Source organism: Diabrotica virgifera, chromosome 6 (genome assembly GCF_917563875.1).
Source record: "Diabrotica virgifera virgifera chromosome 6, PGI_DIABVI_V3a".
Taxonomy (NCBI): domain Eukaryota; kingdom Metazoa; phylum Arthropoda; class Insecta; order Coleoptera; family Chrysomelidae; genus Diabrotica; species Diabrotica virgifera.
The window spans coordinates 24,243,170-24,256,693 of NC_065448.1; the positions used below are offsets into that span (position 1 = coordinate 24,243,170).

The 13,524-nt window shown below is 33.0% G+C and overlaps 1 protein-coding gene across 6 annotated transcripts in view; it reads right to left on the minus strand.

Annotated features, from left to right (window-relative positions):
- The window catches only part of LOC114331221 (nucleolar complex protein 3 homolog), a 229,787-nt gene that overhangs the window by 118,238 nt on the left and 98,025 nt on the right, over positions 1-13,524 (minus strand). The window lies entirely within an intron of this gene.

The window sequence follows — 13,524 nt, forward strand, 5'->3', positions numbered from 1 at the left end:
GGTTGTTATTTGTCAACTTGACAGTATTTAACTAGTTATTTAAATTTAATACCCTAGGGCGTAATTTTTCAAAATAATGCCCTAGAGCCTAGGGCATTATATCATACTTAACTGACTTCGAAATCATGTCATTATTTATCAAACTGACTTCAAAATCATGTCATTATTTGTCAAATAATATACCAGTCGGACATTAATATTATTACAGTAGAACCTCGATTATCTGTCAGGGCACCGGACCAAGGGTATGACGGATAATCGCAAAGACGGTTAACAGAACATTAAAAAAAAATAAAAATTCATAGTACAACTCTCAAATTTCATTTGTATGGTTTGTTTGACAATATAAGAGGGATTTGTGTTCATACAATCGAATCAATTTAAAATATTCTGAAATTTGTGTTTGTTTTACTGCTGCTTCATATTTTGCGACGGCTGAATTTCTTAATCGGCATAAGGCATAAGATCATGCAATCTACTTTATTGGCTTCTTCTTGTTGAGAATACCACTCGATGAATTATTGCATATGCGATGCAGCTTCTCTAGATTATTTACGCAAATCTTTGTCAGTTACAATAGGTTCATCAATATAGCTACAGTCAAGCTTCCTTGTGTCCAAGCATCAATATAGCTACTGTGTCAGCTTCCGAATAGGTTTGGTCCGCCTTTGTTGCCATTTCAATGAGTTCTTTATCTGTCAGCAATGGATAGCCGTTTGTGTCCTCATCACAAATCAAATTACCTTTTTTTTTATTTTTTTGCATTTAAATGATTGCTAATGTATAACTCAATACAACGTCTGTATGTACCCTGACGGTTAACAGAGGTGATGGTTAATGGAGAGACGGATAATCAAGGTTCCACTGTACATGATTTCAAAGTAAGTTATATTATAATGCCCTAGGGCGTTATTTTTCAATATTTATTTTGAAAAATAATGCCCTAGCTAGGGTATTAAATTCAAATAACTAGTTAAATACTGTCGAGTTGACACAATTACGTTACAACTGTTGCTGGTAAATGTACTTATTTAAAAACTAATTAATTCAAAATTCCTTAAATTTTTTTGCCTATAAAGAATAATTTAGTCAGACATTAAATGTTGAAGGCACCACGGGTATTAAAGATAATATCGCTTTCAGTGAATGTTTATCCCTTTAGACCCTTTTAACCCTTAAGATTGCTATCTAAAAAAAATACCAAGAAACTTTACAGAATCAACGATACTGATCTGGCTGTTATTAACACATTCACAGACACACTTTAGATGTAGACACATCTTATGGAGTAAGTGGCTTCATATGCAGTTGTGTCTGTGAATGTGTTAAGAGGTAAAGATTGACGAGCTCCTGTATAGGATAATGCTACTGTTTTATGTTAAAAAAAGGTAAATTAGAATCGGACCAGGTTTTTATCGTGAGTAGATCAGAAGGTATAGTAGCAATATTTGAGTTGCTCCAAGTAATACTGGTATCATCAGCAAAAAGAAAATTTTTTCCATTAATTTTTAAACTAGGGATGTCATTAATAAACGTAAGGAAAAGTAGAGGACCTGATACTGAACCTTGTGGTTTGTAGAGGACCCCACATACAATATTTTGGAGACTAAAGTCTGTATTATTTGCTCTAACCAGTTGTTTCCAACTATCCAAGTAAGATTGAAACCAATTCAAAGAAATTCTTCGAATTCCATATAAATTTAGTTATTTTTATCAAAATTTCATGATTTACACAATCAAAAGCTTTGGCATAGTCACAAAAAACAGTGGCAGTGTGAAGATTATTGCTCAGTGCTTGATAAACCTCATGTAGTACAGAAAACATGGCATCAGCAGTACATTTATTCTTTAAAAAGCCGAACTTTTGTAATAAAATGTTGTTTTCAACAAGAAAGGACATAAGTCATGCTTTTATGAGTCTCTCAATAATTTTGGAGTACCGGTAGTAATGCAATAGGTATATACTTGCAGGAATTAGATTTTTCACCATCCTTATGAAGAGGAATAATGATAGCTGTCTTTAGGTACTCTGGAAATTTACCTTTCTCAAAAGAATCATTAATTGGCGAGATGAGGACACAAGGATCTACAGATCGAGCGAGTCTCGTAAATTGCACGGCTTCGAGCCACACTTCACACAACCATATTTGCGTACTTGTGTTTTGGGTTGTGTGGTCGTGCTCTGGTCGATTGGAGTTATAATTTACCAAATTTAAATATAATCGTTTCTACTGATTCATAATATGTATACTATAATATAATATATTGAAGTTTTTAAATATTGCTAATATTATTAAAGTTTTTAACATTGTATTTTAATATACTTTGTTTTATTAATAATAATATTACCTAAGTATTGCACCTCGTTCAAAAAAAGTTCAAGATAAATACCGCGGTTTTTTCATATGAAAATGCAAAGAAAAAATATACAATTTGCAGAGTATGTAAATGCTTGATTTTTGATAAAACAATACAAATTGTATGTAGGTAGGTAGAGTAGCAAAGCATTGAGTAGTTATAGCAAAAGTAGCTACGCCATCTGAGACATAATAAGGATGAAATTAGTTTTATATTTTCTTTTCTCATGGAGCATGCATGATGGAGAGTTTTTTAAAATATGTAACAAAGCATGTTGTTTTGTTATCTATGTTGCAAATATGTTGTTTTTTTTTCAAATTACAAAATATGTTGTTTTCAATACAAGTACCTAATTGTTGTTATTATTTACTGAGCATTTAGAATTTTGACTAACGCTCGATTTCATAATAAAGTTAAAGTGTGTGTTACCTTAAAAAAAGCAATTGTTACAGTTAAAGAAAACTTTAAATTTAAAGTCCACTTTAACTTTATTAATATAAAATCGAGCGTAAGAAATTTTATAAACTTTGGAAAATAGCATTTCAAAAAAAGTACTGTAAGTATGCTGTATTTTTAATTTTTTCTCAAAAAATAAAACAAAACTCATTTTAAAACATATATTAAATTATAAACACAACACTAAATAAATAATTTTTCTCAACGGTTAAAAACCACACTTAAAAGTTTTAGAAATTCACACCCCAGAATCAAGTTACTCAAATTTTCAAACACCTCACCTGACACAGTGTCTCAAGTACAATTGCACGAAGCTGTTGATGTTATATTTTTACTCACATTAACAAAGTATTCATTTAGATTTCCAGGGTCTGAAAGGAAAAATGTTTAAGCTGGGTGAATTTTATTTCGAAGATCGTTTATTATGGACTAAGTTTCTTTTGCAACACTTTTAGAGCTTCTCAGACAATTTTGATAGTACGATTTTTTAGCTGACTTTATAAGTTTTAAATAGGTTTTCCTATACTTGCTGATATATGCAGTGACAGAGCCATTGGAAAGTAAATTTCTTGATGTAGAGTAGTGAACGCATATTCATGGCTGATATGCGGATACCGGATACCTTTAGTAGTCCAGGGCCCAGGATTTGCGATGTTTTGGCTTAATTGTAATTAAAGGAAATGCTTTGTTGAACTTAAAAGCATATTAAAGCACATAAAAGCATATTAAAAAAATCACTGAAAAGTGATAATTTTAAAATTACAGGAAAGTGCCACTCGGAGGTTAAGCAAAATTAAATTAAAACTAAAGCTACTTTAGTTTTTTCAATTTATAAATCTAGTTTAAATTAAACTAAAAAGAAATATATCTTTTTTGTAAACAAACACATTTAACGGCTAAACAGCTGGCTCCGGTTGGATGATACTGCGCAGGACGAGTGTAATATCCACCACCGTCTCGGAGGTAGGTGTAGAAAAGTGTTACACTTTTTTTCCTACAGCATTTCAAAGAAACGAGTTGTACGCGTTCTACGACAGAAGTTGAGTGTATCGTGAAAAAAAGTGTAAACACTAGAAAAACAAAGAAACAAGAAAGTGTAACACTTTTACACTTTTCTTACACTTTTCAAGAACTAGTGTTACACTTAAAACAAAGGAACAGACCTAATTCCATTATCGGGATATTTATTAAAAGCTGTAAAAATAACAATAACTATATCATTTAATTTCTTCTGGTTTGAGGATTACGAATAGACCTGGTTTAAACTAAAAATCATAAAGCTAAAAATTTTCCGAAGAAAAAAATTTTCCATTTTGGTGGTCCTAAACTTTATTTGCAAAAGTATTATCTGTATTGTAATGTATATCTAAAATGACTGTTTCTGACGTAAGAAAATCCCTCCATTCGAAATTTTATTTGCGGATTTTCCGTTTTCGAGATATAAAAAATAAAAATTTTCGGCGCCGCACCAAAGTGTTTATTTCCTTTTTGTAAATATCAAAAGCTATAAAACCACTAAATAATCATATATATTTAGAGGTAATCCCTCCTTTGAAATTTCATTTGCGGATATTCCATTTTTAAGTTATATCAAAATGAAATTTCTCGGGACAGCGCCAAAGTATATATTTCCATTATCGGGATATTTATTAAAAGCTGTAAAAATAACAATAACTATATCATTTAATTTCTTCTGGTTTGAGGATTACGAATAGACCTGGTTTAAACTAAAAATCATAAAGCTAAAAATTTTCCTAAGAAAAAATTTTCCATTTTGGTGGTCCTAAACTGTATTTGCAAAAGTATTATCTGTATTGTAATGTATATCTAAAATGACTGTTTCTGACGTAAGAAAATCCCTCCATTCGAAATTTTATTTGCGGATTTTCCGTTTTCGAGATATAACCAAATAAAAAGTTGAGATTTCGAATATATTTTCATTTTCTGGGTATAAAAAGCCGTAAAATTGCAAAATAACCATATCACCTAATTGCTCCTCGTTTGCGGATTATAAATAAACTGGCTTTAATTGAAAATAATAAAAATTGAAAATTTTATAAAGAAAAACGATATTAATGTCGGTTGTGGTTGCCTACACTGTAGGGGCAAAGGCAAAGGAATAGTAGTGATGTTGATTATAGTTACTTTCGAGGATTCGTTACAAATCGTTACTTTTGTATAAAGTAATCATTTACAAAATAAAAATGTGTACCATTTTTATTCAGTTACAATGTGAAGGCAAAACAATCTTACTTTTCAATTAGAATACGGAGTGCAATCCAGCTCTCTGAATCGAGATTTTTGATTCTTATAGGAATCTCATCGGAGAGAGCTTAGGCTGGTTCTCCATATCCTAACTGACCAGCACCGAGAGCTTTTCCCACACATTGCAACTGAAACAAATAGGGTAGGTGACTAGCGTCATCTGGCAATTGAAAGATGAAGTTTTTCAATCCTAATAGCAACATTAATAATATTGAAAATATTAAAAATATTACTAAAAGATTTTTAAATTGAAAAACTTATTGGTACATTTTCCTGCTGACACCTCCATCCATCCATCCATCCATCCATCCATCCATCCACCCAATGGCACTACAGCCCAAATTGAGCCTTGGCCTCCTTCAACAAGTTTCTCCAATCATTTCGATTTACCGCTGTTCTTTTCCATGAACGCGTTCCCAGGAAGTTCCTGGCATCCTCATCGACTTCGTCTTCCCATCTCTTTTTAGGTCTTCCAACAGGTCTTTTTCCCTGCATTCTTGCATTTAGAAATTTTCTGGGGATTCAATTCTCATGCATGCGGACCACGTGCCCTGCCCACCGTAATCTCTGCAGTTTAGTGTATTGTGCTAGAGTTGGTTCGCTATATTGCTCGTATATTTCTCTATTATACCTAATTCGCAAGTTGTTATTTTCACTTATTGGGCCCAGTATCCTACGGTATATTTTTCTTTCAAACACATCTAATGCATTGGCAGATTTCTGTGTCACCACCCATGTTTCGCAGCCATAACTTACTATGGGCCTGATTATTGTTTTATATACCCGGAGTTTTGTTTTCCGGTGTACGTCTCGCGATTTGAATATGTGGCCCATCGCGAAATAGGCTTTATTTTCCAGCACAAGCCTTTTATTTATTTCCGGTTCTTCTTTGCTTGCAACCAGATCCATTCCTAGGTACGTGAATCTATTCACATGTTGTATATCGTCAATAAAGTGTTGTTGCGCCGGTCTATTTGATCTGGTTTGTATGTATAGTTTTGTTTTATTTGTATTTATTGCTAGCCCTACTGCTTCTGCACTCTGTTTCAACTCAACGTAGGTTTCTTCCGCTGCATTTATTGTTCTGCTCATTATGTTTATATCATCTGCGTATGCTGCTAATTGGGTAGATTTGTTTGTAAGTATGTTATTTCCTCTCACCGTCAACCGTCTAATTACATATTCAAGAACAAGATTAAAAAGCGTTGGAGCCAGTCCGTCGCCTTGTTTCAGTCCTTGCGTTATAGTAAACGCATCAGTGATCTGTCCTTGAATACATACCTGTGCTTCTGTTTCTGTCATTGTCATTTGCACTAGTCGTATTAATTTTGATGGTATGCTAAATTCTTCCATTATATTAGGTAGAATTGTTCTATCTATTGAATCATAGGCTTCTTTAAAATCTACAAAGAGATTGTAAACGTCCATGTCATATTCCCATGCTTTGGCTAGTATTTGTTTAACTGTAAATAGTTGGTCAATGGTAGATCTATTTTGCCTAAACCCTGCTTGATATTCACCGATGATTTTTTCCGTGAGAGGTTAATTGAAGTCTTCGATTAAGAATGTTTGTGAATATTTTGTATCCCGAACAAAGTAAAGAGATGCCTCTATAATTCTGACACAACAGTTTTTCTCCTTTTTTATGAATAGGGCAGATTATACTTTTCTTCCATTGCTGGGGGATTTCTTCTTCTATCCATATCTCTCGTATTAGCTGGTACATCTGTTGTGTCAAATTCCTTCCTCCTTGCTTGAGTAGTTCTGCCGGTATTTTATCTATTCCCGGTGCTTTATGGCTTTTTTGTATGTGGATTGCCGTTTGGACCTCCTCTAGCTTTGGGGGTCTAGTTAATTCATTTTCTTCTCCATCTTCCCCCAGTTCTTGTTGTTGTACCTCCTGCCATGTCTGCTGCTGCCTCTGTTGTTGTAATGGTGGTTGTGCCCCTTTGTTTGATACTTCCTTAAAATATGTCATCCAGGTTATCTTAATTTCGTCCATATCGCTAAAGATTTCACCCTTCTTATTTTTGCAGAGGCTAGTCTTCGGTTTGTATCCCTGTCTTAAATGTTTGATAAGTTGGTATGAACTACGTGTTTCATCGTTTCCTTAAACTCCCTTTCTATATTTAGTATCCGTTGGTTTTCGTACTTTCTCTTTTTCTGCCTGCACAGTTTATCTGCTCTTCGTCTCTTGTACTCAAATTCTGTTTTTCTCTCTCTAGTACGTCTGAGTATGTAATTCTTATGTGCTTTATTTCTTTCCTGTATAGCTTGTTTGCATTCTTCATCGAACCATGTTTCTTCTCTCCGTTGTGTCTTTGTTCCTAGGACTTCTTTCGCTGTGTTTAGTATGATACTGCTTATGGTGTTCCATTGATTTTCTATTGTGGAGTCTGCTCTGTTTTCTTCTAGTAATTTTTCATCCACTGTTCTCTCAAATCTTTCTTGTACCTCAGGGACTTTTAGGTTATCTAAGGTTAGTTTTTCTTGTTTTGGATATTTTTCCTTTACCTTTCGACTGATTTTGCATCTAAACCGTGTCTGCACTAGTAGATGGTCTGAGTCACAGCTTGCGCCACGTCTGCTTTTTACATCTAATATACTCGTCGCCATTATTTATTGTGTTTCCCTATGTTTCCCTATTACCCCTATGTACTCTTCTTCTTTTCCGATCTTGGCGTTTGTGTCGCCTATCACCATTTTAATATCGTTTCTTGGTATTGAGTCATAGATTCGTTCTAGATCTTGATAAAAGGCTACCTTAGTGTCTTCTTCCTGTTCATTTGTGGGACAGTGCACATTTATAAGGGTTATGTTAAGAAATGCGTTTTTATCCTAAGCTTGCAGATTCTTTCATTAATGGCTTGAAAATTTGTTATCAGGTGCTTCATTTTATTATCTACGATAAAGGCTACTCCAAATTCTTTATTTCCTTCATCTTTACCGCTATACAGTATAGTGTGTGTTTTAGTGTCCCGGCTACGTTTTCCCAACCATTTAGTTTCTTGTACTGCAGTGATTCCTATTTTATATCTTTTCAGTTCGTGTAGAAGGATCCTCTGTGCTCCTGGTCTATTTAGCGTTCTGACATTCCATGTTCCCAGCATAAATTCCATATTCCGTTGCCAAAGTCGTCGTCTTGATATCCGTCCATTCCGAGGCCTATCTGAAGGTTTCGTAGTAGTACTTTTTTACAAGAATAGGTTACTGGCCTATCGCCCAACCCCCTTTTCGGAGGACCATTTCTCCCTTCCTCGTCAGCCCTTACCCTACTTTCCACTGGGGTTGGTTACCCAATCTCCGGTAAGGTTGCTCAGGTTCTCCAGGGTTCACCCGTTGGTGACACCTCCAAGGCTTCTACAATTTGCAAGCCAAATGGATGCTGCAGTGAAGACAAAGGGAAGAAATTCTACACTATGCAATTCACATCCCCGTTTGCAGCTTGGTAAAGTTCCAAAGGAAAATGCACCTAGTTACTCTACGGAGTAATACGACTATAAAATAAAAATGTATACCATTTTTATTTAGTTGCAATGCGAAGGCAAAACAATCTTACTTTTCTTACTTCATCTTTCAATTGCCAGATGACGCTAGTCACCTACCCTATTTGTTTCAGTTGCAATGTATGGGAAAGCTCTCGGTGTTGGTCAGTTAGGATATGGATAACAAGCCTACGCTCTCTCCGATGATATTCCAATAAGAATCGAAAATCGCGATTCAGAGAGCTGGATTGCACTCCGTATTCTAATTGAAAAGTAAGATTGTTTTTCCTTCGCATTGCAACTGAAAATGGTATACATTTTTATTTAATACGCTCTGAGCTTCGCTGGTGTCGCTCCTAGCGGATTACTAATGCAACTTTTACCGGTAATTTTTAAATTTATTATTTAATTGTTATCGCTTAATTCTTACAACACAAAAAAGTAATTAAATTGTAATCGATTTTTTAAAGATTTTGCTAACCATTTTAACGTTCTATTAATGAAATATTAATTTCTTACTTCGGATACTTTCACAATTATCGTGTAGATGGCGCTTAGATTAATTTATAATTACATATTACAAAATATTAAAAAAACTTAAAATTCAGTATTTAAAACGTAAGTATATTTAAGGTAAACATATACACCAGAGCTTTGACCAACTAATATTATTTCCTATTAATGTTTTTAATTTCAATGTTTTAAATTAATCACTTTGACATTTATGTCAAATTTTCGGTAAAGGTTTACATACTTGTCACTACTGGCGCTCGCGACTTTTTAATTATCCCCTCTACCTACGAGTTCACAGCGTATGTCGTATTACTCCGTAGAGTAACTAGGTGCATTTTCCGTTGGAACTTTATACCAAGCTGCAGACGGGGATGTGAATTGCATACTGTAGAATTCCTTCCCTTTGTCTTCACTGCAGCATCCATTTGGATTGCAAATTGTAGAAGTCTTGGAGGTGTCACCAGGAAAATGTACCAATAAGTTTTTCAATTTAAAAATCTTTTAGTAATATTTTTAATATTTTCAATATTATTAATGTTGCTATTAGGATTGAAAAACTTCATCTTTCAATTGCTAGAAGTCCCCTACCCTATTTGTTTCAGTTGCAATGTGTGGGAAAAGCTCTCGGTAGCTGGATTGCACTCCGTATTCTAAATGAAAAGTAAGATTGTTGTGCCTTCGCATTGTAACTGAATAAAAATGGTATACATTTTTATTTTGTAAATGATTATTTTATACAAAAGTAACGATTTGTAACGAATCCTCGAAAGTAACTATAATCAACATCACTACTATTCCTTTGCCTTTGCCACTACAGTGTAGGCAACCACAATCGACATTAATATCATTTTTCTTTATAAAATTTTCAATTTTTATTATTTTCAATTAAAGCCAGTTTATTTATAATCCGCAAACGAGGAGCAATTAGGTGATATGGTTATTTAGCAATGTTACGGCTTTTTATACCCAGAAAATGAAAATTTATTTGAAATCTCAACTTTTTATTTGGTTATATCTCGAAAACGGAAAATCCGCAAATGAAATTTCGAATGGAGGGATTATCCTCAAATCAGGAGGAATTATTTTAGATATGGTGGATAATACTTTTGCTAATACAGTTTAGGCCCACCAAAATGGAAATCTTTTTTCTTCGGAAAATTCTTAATTTTTATGATTTTTAGTTAAAAGTTAAAAATTTTAGTTTAGTAAAAAGGTATATTCATATTCATAATCCTCAAACGAGGAGGAATTAAAAGATATGATTATTTAGTGGTTTTATAGCTTTTGATATTTACAAAAAGGAAATAAACACTTTGGTGCGGCGCCGAAATTTTTTATTTTTTATAACTCTAAAACGGAAAATCCGCAAATGAAATTTCGAATGGAGGGATTTTCTTACGTCAGAAGCAATTATTTTAGATATACATTAAAATACAGATAATACTTTTGCAAATACAGTTTAGGACCACCAAAATGGAAAACTTTTTTCTTCGGAAATTTTTTAAGCTTTATGATTTTTAGTTTAAACCAGGTCTATTCGTAATCCTCAAACCAGAAGAAATTAAATGATATAGTTATTGTTATTTTTACAGCTTTTAATAAATATCCCGATATACTTTGGCGCTGTCCTGAGAAATTTCATTTTGATATAACTTAAAAATGGAATATCCGCAAATGAAATTTCAAAAGAGGGATTACCTTTAAGTCAGGAGGAGTTATTTTGACTATGGTACATACTACTTTTAGCCTTACAGTTTAGGTTTACCAAAAGTGAAAATTATTCTGGCATTCCTTTGCCCCTACAGTATAGGCAACCAACATTAAAATCGTTTTTCCTTTATAACATTTTCAATTTTCACAATTTTCAATTAAAACCAGTTTATTCATAATCCGCAAACGAGGTGCAATTTTTTGATATGGTTATTTAGTGACTTTACGGCATTTTATACCCTGAAAATCGACATTTATTTTTAGCGCTGCGCCGAAATCTCCACTTTTGATTTGCTTATATCTCGAAAACGGAAACTCCGCAAATGAAATTTTGAATGGTGCAATTATCCGCAAACGAGGTGCAATTTTTTGAGCTATGGTAGAAGTCAAAATAACGACTTTGAAAAAACCGTTTCGCTAACTTTATGACGCTGCCTATTCCATCCGTATTGACAGTTCATTGGCTTTTCATCGATTGTCATTTGTTTCGAGCTTCTGTCAGGTGTCACATAATATTAATATATCTACGCCATACGTCTTTGGTTCGTATTATTGTTTAGGTATATACCTTAGACAAGGAAAAAAGAGAGGACGGGTAACACTCATTTAAAACACACGTTCCAAAAGTGAAGCCAGTTTTTGGTTTGTTTGTCACCAGAAACATGGCGGTCACGTCAAAAATAACAATGGGTTGCCAGTGGTGGGTGTTCGTTGAAGGTTAAAATTTCATAAAAAATAAAGTAAATCATCATCTAAAATTCGTAATAAAAACATATATATGTATTGAAACATATGTACGTAATATGAGCAACTTAATAAAACATTTACCGTACACAAATTCTTCATTTTAAATACATTTCATGTTTTTATTTTAAATACTCAATGCATAACAATACCCCAAAGATACGTCGATGATCAAAATCTCTGGTGTCAGTTTGGCTTCACTTTTGGTCATAGGATTACTCGTCCTCTCTCTTTCCTTGTCTAAGACCCGTTTGCCATTATACTAATTTCAGTACTGATTTCAGTACTAAAAATATTGGTTAGTTGCGCGAGTCGATTTAGTATGAAAAAGTCAGTTTGTGCCAAGTTTGTGTTTGCAACTATCCGAATTGTAATCAGTATATAGGCATGCGCTCTACCTACTAAATTTACATGAGCTTTACTCAAGGTTCATAGATAGGAGCTTTACTAATTGAGATTGCAAGTTGCAAGCCATTAACTTATTAACAATAAAAGATGGGAAGAAGTATTTTTGCAAAACTGGCAAACTTGGCTTTTATTTCTGCTATTAGAGATATATCCACACCTAGTTTGGCTAATTCTGCCTTTATTTCTTCCAAAACTTTAATTCGTGCGTTCCTGTTATATAGAGAGGGTGCTTTGGCACATACAAACATTGATCATTGATTCGATTTGTAAAACTCTATTAATGTTTCAATCTGCCTTTTTCTCCACATGTTGAAAGTTGAAATCACTATTATTATTATGTACCTATAAACAAAACAAAAGTACCTAATATACAATACAACCTCACTTTTTAATATTGTGTCAATTTCAGTACAAGAAATTAGAACATGTTTTAATTTTTAGTACTAAATCGGCGCGCGCATCTAATTTGTAGATACAATATTTTTAGTACTAATTTCAGTACTAAATTTAGCATAGTGGCAAGCGGACCTAAGGTATATACTATGGAGACCTACACAGAGGAGAGGAATCGAGATAGGACGACCTTGAAATTTTTGTACACAATTTTGCCTGTTTGCTTGGTTTCTCGCTAGGGCGGCGGTGGCGTAGAAATAGATGCTACTTTTGCATTGGAGTGAATGTGAAAATTTCGAAAATAATTAATTATTCGTAGTTAATATAAGATTATTGGTTTTGGTGGTTAATATTATTTAAATATGAGTGCCAAGAAAGCTTACACTAAAAGAACTTGCTTCGTACCGGGATTTATATCGAGTTATCGTTCCGATAAAAAATTCAAAAGGGAACTTAACGAAGTTAATAAAGACTTTTTATAAAGATTTGTCTTTATGTTATTTATAACGTTCGTGGATTAAACCTATTCGTTTGTATGTTATTTCCTTCGGTGTAAATAAAATTTGTGCCTATTATTGGTTTTTATTTTAACCTGAAAATTATAGTGATAATAGTAGGACGATCTTGAAAGTTTTTCTGTCGAAACAATGCATTTTTTGAGACAAAATATTTCACAAAAATTAACATTAATTTTATAAAAGTCAGACTATCGTCTGCGTAGTTTATAGACATATATTTTTATTAACTAAATTTAAACATCTGATAGGTAAGCTTTCAGAATATAGATAAGTGAAGTATTAAAAAAAGCAGTTTAAATTTTGATAAAAAGAATACCTAATTAAAAAAAATTGATCAATAAACTTCAAATTATTTAAATAACTTTTTAAACTTTTTAAAAACAATTACGTACAGTTAAGTCAATTTTTTCAACTAACAAACTTTTTAATATCAGTTACAAAGATATTAAAAAATTAATTTGCCGTTGAAATACCATTGGTATATAAATGTGGCAGTTAGATAATGTGACAAAATATTTCCGCTTCAAAATAAGCTGTCCTACATATTAAAGTAATGACAAATTTAAATTTGATGTCACATCTCCATCTACAATGGTATATAAAGAATACACTTTTTACCACACGTCGATATGTTATAAGGTTAAAATAATTTATTTTTGGCATAAAACATATTC